This window comes from Cynoglossus semilaevis, chromosome 7, assembly GCF_000523025.1.
Source record: "Cynoglossus semilaevis isolate Cse_v1.0 chromosome 7, Cse_v1.0, whole genome shotgun sequence".
Lineage (NCBI taxonomy): Eukaryota > Metazoa > Chordata > Actinopteri > Pleuronectiformes > Cynoglossidae > Cynoglossus > Cynoglossus semilaevis.
Window position 1 is genome coordinate 6,684,314 of NC_024313.1, and position 9,096 is coordinate 6,693,409.

General features: G+C 45.3%; 1 long non-coding RNA gene across 1 annotated transcript in view; it reads left to right on the forward strand.

Moving 5' to 3' along the window:
* The first annotated feature begins 422 nt into the window (after positions 1-422).
* Positions 423-9,096, forward strand: part of LOC103380961 (uncharacterized) — a 38,752-nt gene continuing 30,078 nt past the window's right edge. Inside the window, exons 1-2 of the long non-coding RNA XR_003050138.1 lie at positions 423-760; positions 6,572-6,658. This is a non-coding gene — a long non-coding RNA (uncharacterized LOC103380961). The remainder of the gene's footprint in view (positions 761-6,571; positions 6,659-9,096) is intronic.

Below are 9,096 nucleotides of genomic sequence, written 5' to 3' on the forward strand. Positions count from 1 at the left end.
CAGAGGGTCCTCAGACCAAGTTAAAGGGGGTTTCCTCAACTTTTACCCAATTATCAGACCTGGTCATCCAACATGCACGCTTTAAAGAAATGACCAAACATGTCAACTGGAAGGTTGAAGTAGAGAAGAAACTTTAGAGGAGAAGAAGAAAGAAGTTGGTGTTGAAGTTTGAAGAAGTGGTTAAGACGTTGAAAAGGTTCACAGTTCTTTGACAGAGGTTCATAGATGACAGACACGGTCAGAAAAAGGTGAGAGGAGAGAGAATCCGACCACAGCCAAAGACAAAATCCCGTCACGGACTGAGACAAAGGCAAAAATAACCAGATAACAGGAGGAGGTGAGATTAGAAGGTTGGAAACTGGACAAGGATCCACAGCTTTTTTCCTGTTGCACACCTGGAGTGCTGTCCTGGGGGAGCGGCCTGGCCGTGGGAGGCGAGGTCAGTGTTGTCTTCTTCAACACATCTGACGAGGACAGGGACATCAAAGGAGGACGATGAGAGCTCACAGATGAAACATGTGGAGAGAAAAACCCTGCTTCGGTTCCCCGACTGTGAGAGTCCTGATGAGTACACGTCTAAACTGAGACATTTGACCTGAAGACCACTGTCCTCCCAGTCAGACGCAGAGCATGAAGTCGTCTGCTGTGGAAACACTTCAGTGCAGGAACGTTCCTGAAGGCCGTGCACGGATCCCTGACCTGACACTCACAGTGATCATGTGATGTAAGAGGACCGTCACCTCTGAAGACTGGACCACAGGTCTGTCTTTAATGGAGGACGAATAACCCTGTCCTCATCTGTATATAACTATGTGCAGGTTTATCATAAAAATAGAACCCCACNAGAGAGCGCCTCACACGGAGCTGCTGCTGCTGAATGTGAAGTATGCCGCTGACACAGCCGGGGAAATATTCCTGCTATGCTTTTTTCTGTTTCCGCGCTGCTACATCCTCACTTTGACATTTGGCTGTGATAAGAGGAAAGCCTTGAATCCCACACATATGCACACAGAGAATTCCGAACGCTACATCCCAACTGAACTCCCACACTCGGGCGTACAGTAAGGGTAGTGCTGCGCAATCCCGGGACAATGCTCGGATTCAAAGTCCATGCATGAGGCCTATTCACACTTCCTATCGCTGACATCTGCAATGCTAATGACTGAGTGACAGAGTGTGTTTCTCTGCCTGGCAGGGAACAGTTGTGTTTTCTCCAAGCATCTCTCTCTCTCTCCCTCTCTCTCTCTCTCTCTCTCTCCTTCTCTCTCACACTCTTTTTCTCCCTTTTCTGCGTAGGCGGCCCATGTGAAGCCGCATCAAAGCTCTGGACGTCAAAAGAATCCGTATGGCTCAGCTGTGCGCAGAATGTGGCACAATCTTGGTAGCAAATGTCGCCGGAAAAATTGTTCACAGCGTTTCTTTGTGGTCGCTCGCTCAGATGTGCGCGGCGCAGGGAAAGCAGGGTTTGTTTGCATGATTCAACTGCAGCTGTGGGGCAGTTTCGCTCACTTTCTAAAAGTCCACCATGGTTTCCCTTTCAGTCCCTCTGCGAGGATTCATTCCACCTCAGAATTATGTTCTCATCCAATTTTAAACCCGACTTCTGTCCACGGCTGCCTCCTCTTCCTCTGCCTCTTACAGATTTACACACTCTTGAGAACACAGGAAGCCTTCTTGAGCTCAGGGACTCCAGTTCTCACTCTCCTCTCTTACCCAATCGCCGACAAGTCATCGAAGAGGACTGGTGGCGGCGCAGGGCCGTGCCGGAGGTGACTTCCTGTTCAACAGCTGGCCCCTTGTTCGGCCCCGGTCCAGGCAACAGCAGGATAATCTCCCATGAGTCTTTCCACATGGGCAGAGAAGCCTTCATGTCCCACCACTGTTTTTCCTGCCGTCCAACAAAGAAGAAAAGGTGATTGTGTTGCGAGAGCTCGGCTCCTGTTCGGGGTCCAACATGTGTTTGTTTAGCATGTGTATGTCTGTGTGAGGGAGTCTGTGAATTATTTTCCTACCAGGATGCATGCATGAATCAGCCTTTTCACTGCATATGTGCAGCAGTGGCTGGCTGAGGTGCACAGATTGGGAGCGTTCAGCTGTCACCAGCTGACCTCACCACAGACACACTTTGTGCTCAGAAGTGAAGGAAACAGGGCTTCTCTCTATCCCACTCGCCCCGTCTGTAGAACACTCACACCTCAGTTGGTTATCCTTGGATAATCCAAACTGACTCGTGTGTCTGTGCGCGTGCGCGCGTGCACTTTCAAGAACACAACTTCCATCTTATTCGGCCTCATCCCCTACTTCTTATTTTTATGCCTCCTGTCTTGACCTTTGGCTTGACATGAGCCCCGAGGCACTATTGGCCACAGGAACTGACCCGCATAGAGGTCACTGAAGGTCATCTGAGTCGGCCTGGCTCATTGTGTGCACTGATAGGACGTTGATGGCTTGTTAGGGAACGTAATCATGGGTAAAAGAGTTAAGTCCCAGACTCCACTGCCTGCTGTGAAGGTGACCAGTACGTGATTAGAGAAATTACAGGGAAAAAGAGCAAAGCTGTGTCAGGAAGACTGTCTACAAACACATACCCTTTATCCCCTGATGGGGGTGCTGTTAAGACAACGGTAGTATTCAGTTAGTGTCCAATGTTGCTGTTTGAATACGAATATGAATCACCCATAAGTGATGACAAAACAGCTCTGATATCAACACAGATGACATAATTTTTGGCTCAATTAATTGCAAAATGGAATTAAATGACTCAAATGTGTTTGAATATGAATATGAATCACCCATAAATAATGACCAAACAGCTCTGATATCAACACAGATAACATAATTTTTGGCTCAATTAATGGCAAAATGGAATTAAATGACTCAAATGTCATTAAGTCATGACTCAAATTAACTTTAAATGGTGAAAATGCAGACAGATGGCAGTGTCTGCCCCCCGACCCTTTAAAAATGACCAGAGGCATTCATTGATATAATTCACTGATTTATCTCTTAAATATATACATCTTGCCAACTCTACTTTTTTATTTGCTGAAAACGTTTTTTTTTGTTGTTGTTGTTGTTTTTGTTATTGCCACAGCATCTGTTTGAAAGCTGTGTTGAAATCAAATGTTCTCTGCAATTTTACTATACCAAGAATTTATGTGGGTTAAACTCTATTCCTGGTCTAAATGAGACTTTGGGGTTTTAGAAAATGTAATACTTCCTGTCCCTTGACGAGAAGACACATGCGACCAAAAGGAGTGGTGCTGTTGGTTTCACACAGTTCTATTCTGAACTCCATTTCCAACTGAAAGGCAGATGACACACGTGCGGCAGTGATTGGAGCAGACAGCTGCTCCCAGGATGTACAGAGGGCTTTGATTGGCCTTGGCAGCTGCCCATGCTTTGCTTGTGCTTGTTAAATGTGTGTGTGTGTGTGTGTGGACACATGTGTGTAGGCACCATCAGTTAGCTCACTGCTTGAACGTACAGCACTAATGCCTCTGAGCTGATGTTTATCCTCTAATAAAGTTAAGGCTGTGCCCATTGAATGGTCATTACTGAACTGAGGCTGTGTGTGTGTGGGCGAGGGTTTGGCGCCTCGTTCGCTCAATATTGAGCTGTTGTGCATTTTGTGCGCGTAAACTTGCAAATGTAACTGGAGATCGGTTTTGTTAATGCTGTCAGAACTGGAGTGTAGTCGAAAAAATCTCATTTAAAAGGACAAAATGTTTTCTGTTCTCTGCTCAACACCACCTCGGTGTAAAGCCTGAACTAAGTGTGGGCAAACTTTTAGAGTCGCGGTCCACAATTGTCCTAACATTGAACAGGGGGGCCGGGTCAGGGGCCGATAGATGCAGATTGTGTGAACTAAGGTAAATGACATGTAAAAGTCGTGCATAAAGGCTAAGATGCTAAAATGCTTTTCTACGCCATCTATTGGGTGAAGGTGAGTATAAAAGAGGCTCCTGAAGCAGTTGAACTTTACAGATCTAGTTTTAGCAAATACTTTTAGTCCAGACTGTACAGTATGTATCCCTGAAACACGGGAGCAGGAGAGCATCTCGTTGCCAGTTGTTCAAACCATTTGGAGCCAAGTCGAGCAAACAAACTTCTGAATCTGAACTATCTTTAAGAAAAATGTTTGAGAACCACGGCTTTAGAACAACGTGAGACAAAGACAAAGACACTTTGGAGACAAAGTAGAGCAAACAAACTTCTGAATCTGAAGAATCTTTAAGAAAAATATTTGAGAACCACGGCTTTAGAACAACGTGGTCTGTTGTTCAGGCCTTTGGTCTGAGGAAACTGGACTAGTAGAGGATACACCACTAAGAGGAGGGGCAAAACAAATTGAACAACTTTAGCATAGCACGTGTCAGGCTCTGTTAAGGCTTGGGGCTGTATTCCCGCCAATACATTCCAACCTCTTTATTATTGAATCTGTTGGAATGAGGCCGAAAAGGGGTCAAGAATCAGCCTCCCTCCAAAGGTCAGCTTTCAGATGTTTTTGATACGACTGTAGAAACTCACTGTTTCTGATGTGAAGGTCATTTCTGGGTAGGTTCTACAGGATTTACCCCAGAACAATTCTCCAACCTCTCATCACAATTTCTGGGCAAAAATAGCCAGAGTGACATTAGAGATTTATATGCACCTCTTCAATGTTAATGCAGTTGGGATTTTAGCCTGTAATAATCTGATCTAATGTGTTTCTGGACAAAAATAGAACACACACTCCAGCAGGGGGAAAACGTGCTGGGAAACAGCAACTCCACTTATGCCGAGAAGGCCATCCTTACAGCTGATCCCCAGAGTGCACACAGGGAACATGAGAACACACACACACACACACACACACACACACACTGTTAATATGACCTTCTTTTGGAAGACAAATTCTGAACAGCGCTGCTGATAAATCAGCGGCACCATCTCCTCCCCGCCCTCCGTGGTTTGGGTTGATACCCACCAACAGCTGAAACTGTTACATAATTGTGCTCTGTGCACAGTGCGGACCCTGCAGCAGCGGTGGAGGCCTGGGGGTGTCACCGTAGGCCCGGCTGCAGATGGCGCTCCGGCCTGCCACCACCTGTAAATCATTGGAACCAAATTGTTTATTTGGCTTTTCCTAAGTGCTACCAGTGTTTCCTCTGTGTTCTCGTGTCCCCGCTGACTGAAACAAAAAAAAAAACAATCACCCAGCTCCACACCACCCAACAGAAAAAGGGCAAAACAGCACGTCCCTCTGGGCGATGCACAGCTTTGGCATGACCACCAACAACAGAAGGTTGAGTTAACCTAAAGGACAACCTCAGTTTCCACCTCCACCCCCTTCTTTCTCTTCTCCTGGGGCGGTGCACTTCCAGAAAAGCAAAGACACTTAACACAAATAAAGGAGTAATTCAAACGAGCTCAGTGGAGGGAAACACGCCACCACCGTTTGTTGGTGTTGGTTTTGTCTCATCCCTTTTTGAAAAGCAAAGCCTCGCCGTCTTCCTACAGGTCTAATTGATATTTGTTGTTGCCAACTCAGAAGAAGCGACTGCTATCTATTAACTGAAGACTTCTCCGAACCACGAAGACCAGCGTGCAGTGGCAGTGACTCAGGCTTGTGGTCCAGATTTATAGTCTCCATCTTTAGTCAGGAAGATGTGCAGGCCGCTGACCTTGGAGATTAAAATTATTTTTGAGCCGTATGTTTTTCACTTCAACCAGGATTCTCAACCAAAATGTTTTTTTATAAATAAGTGGAACACTCACTCACTCACACTATAAGTCATTGAAGAGCAGAGCATTAACCAGTGCCATCCTGGTGCGAACAAGGTCCATTCAATTTGCTAATGAGATTACGAGCAGGCTAATGAGGCCCCGAAAGAAGGTCATGATGTAATGGAATACCCAGCACTCACCAGTACAGCAGTGTGTGAGTTGTACTCTTCTGGGGAATTAAGGATCTTAAAATGAATTTGCAATAAATTGGACTCCTATTACTCAACCCTTGTGGGGATGTTTTTATAATCGAGGCTTTGAAGATAATTGTCTGAGCGCACAGTGTTAGCAAAATGGAATGAAATGGCGAGAGAGAAGAGGAGAAAGTGTCTGTGTTTGCAGTTTGTTTGAATTAAGAAAGGTCTGTTTTTGCAAAACAAGCAGCGATTAGGGAGAAGCAAAATGTATTTTTTTAGGTGAGTCTGTTTGTTTATACAACATTAGCAAAAATCAAATTATTCTGTTAGCTTGAGAAGAAAGATAAAACACATGTAATGACTAACATACTCGGGGTAATGGGGCTGAAATACCACATGTGCATACTGGATCAGCAGCTGCTGGATGGTCCATCTCGACAACTAGCAGAATTAGCATACATCAGTAGCTTGTTAGCATTATGTGTCAGCATATTGATAAATGCTTGCAAGGATGAAAATATTCAGGCTAGCTAGTTTAATGTTGCAAAAAATTAGATTCAAGTAGATTCAAGACAACGTTGTTGTTTTTATTTCATCTATTTACATATATTGTGACCTCAACATATCATTCCAAGTGCTATACAACATTAATTATTTCTTTACAGGACCTGGACTTGCTCACCATGCCGTTGTTGTGGACAGCAGCTGGAATTTGAAATGGACTTAACCTGGAATGACTGAGAGAACCAGAGGTACGTGACTGACTGTATGAATACTAGTGTCATGTTCTGTAAAGTTTCACACCAGAGATGGGTAAAGGACAGTGTCATGTTTCGCAGTAGTAGTCAGGATATTTTGAGCATATCAGGAGGCTCAGAGCACGACATCTGTCTCCGTCGCTTTGCTTTGTGGCTGCTGTGTTTTCGAGCAATTTAGAAGTTACTCAGCAACAGCGCTGTGTTAAACGAGTGTCATTTGTCTTTTAAGTCTGCATTTATACACACTCAGTGCCTACCCATGTGTCATGCTGTACGATTTCTGCCGGGTAATCACATTTGTGCTGTGTTTGGGTATGAGGATGTATTGTCGTTGCTGCTGCAGCCATCTGAGTGTGCACACGGCTCAAATTGTCTTGTTTATAGTAACATATGGGTTTATCTAAATACGGAGGATGAATTTACAGTCAGACGGCGGTCATATTTCTTGCCATGGTGTGTGGGTGCCTCCTGCATGCTTCCCTCTGCTCATAAAAGCAGGCTTATTTACAATGTACATTTTTATGTGATCGTGTGTGCGAGCCGTGCATCCAAACCAGTGTCTTTTTGGTTCAGTGGAAAATTCCAAGATTGCTGTTGTGCTGGCTTGAAAACACAGAGGCTGTAACCAAAGCTCCGGCTGTTTGAGCCGTAATCCTCTGGGCCTCTCCCTGCGCTGCTTCCCCATCAAAGGAGTGCTGATTACTGGGAAGCTGTCTGGGAAGAAGCACTGGAGATAGGAAGTGGGCATGGGAGAGGTGGAGGAGACGTGACGCTTAAATACAGGACTGCAGCCGCTGATGTAGTGCTGAATGAAAAAAGGGAAGTTGGACTCAAGCACCAGATGCTGCAGTGGAATTGGAACATGGACTGGTACAATAAAGGTTGTTATGTTTTAGTCAGACATCTTTTTTTAAAAAAAGAGAGTTTTTGTAGAAAGTATTGTTATTAATATATATGTCCTAAACATAACTATTTAATAAGATGATGGTCATCAGCAGATCAAATGAAACCAGATCAGGTTAATTAGCATCTTTAAATAGAAGTGCAGGTGTGAGGATGGTCATCAGCATCAAATGATCAAATGAAACCAAATCAGGTTAATTATCATCTTTAAATAGAAGTGCAGGTGTGAGTGTGAGTGTTGATTTGGATCTGTTTTCATGGCAGCCTGACCCCAGCAGCCATCTTGGACAGACCATCACGGGGCCACATATGGAGCCAGATGTAGTCAACAACACTTACCTTAAGGTTTGGGCTGTTGGATTGAACTGTTATGTCCAAAGAACACCCACCTTCTAACTTCAGTCACAGGAATAAAACCCGCTGTGTTTTTACGACACACCTTGGGCTCTAAATATGATCAATTCACCCCATCATTCCTGCCGCTACAGGCACTATTTATGCAAAAAAAAAAAAGAAGAATGTAACGGTGCAGCACGGCTCCATGCAGGTGGTGAATCTGCAGATGTCAAATAGTTGCATTACCGTCTCGATGACTGGTAAAAGTGAAAGACTGGTATTCAAAACAAAAGTAGAAAACCGTGTAAGAATGCCTGACTCACCGGGGCCAAAGAGCAGGAAGTCGAGCATCCTCTGTGTGCGTTCGTGTGTGTGTATGTGTGTGTAAATGTATATTTGGGCGCGTATTTTCAAAGCCTGAAATAGATTAGGGAGTGTATCCGCACATTCTCTGCTGGTGTTTTTAATCTTCCTGTCCATTTGTCCATCATGTGCCGCTGCTGTGCTTCCTGTCTGCGCCGATGACTGCACAGCCAATAAAAAGTCAAACAGGAAACTGAGCGGAGACCCTCCTGATTGTTACTGAGGTGTCTGGACCACGAGTCCCCATTGTACATCCGTAGCCCCCCCCACCCCTTTAATAATACACACATGCAGCACGGAAGCTGCACACACACACCCACACACACGCAGGCATACACAATACACAAACAAGATGAGCGTGAAAATATGCGCTTGAAGCCGCAGTTGTGTTTTTGTTGGAGGAGCAGCGCACGTGCACACTCTCAGCGGGCGTGTAAAGAGAGTCAGCGGTCGCACATCTGATAACGCAGCAGCGTAATGAATGGAACAAACTCCAGTCGCTGCCAGGAATGTCTGCAGGTCTTTTGTTTTTGTCATTTCCTACCAAGTGTTGAAAGGGCGTGGTGCAGCGACAGCTACCTGACACAGGGACGTGAGCTGAGGTCACGGACCAGACAAAAACAACAACAGAAAAGAGATAAAAACTTAAAACAACAAAATACGGCCAGACGTGACGGTCAGGAGGTCCGACGGGTCCAGACAGGTTAGGACGTTAGCTGCTGGTAGCGGTGGTATCTGTGTGGAGCGGCCATGCGAAAGGCCAAGGCCTGGACCCTAACCCTGGAAGGAAGTGAAGGTCCTGAGGATCAAACTAGAGACTATAGAAGGCA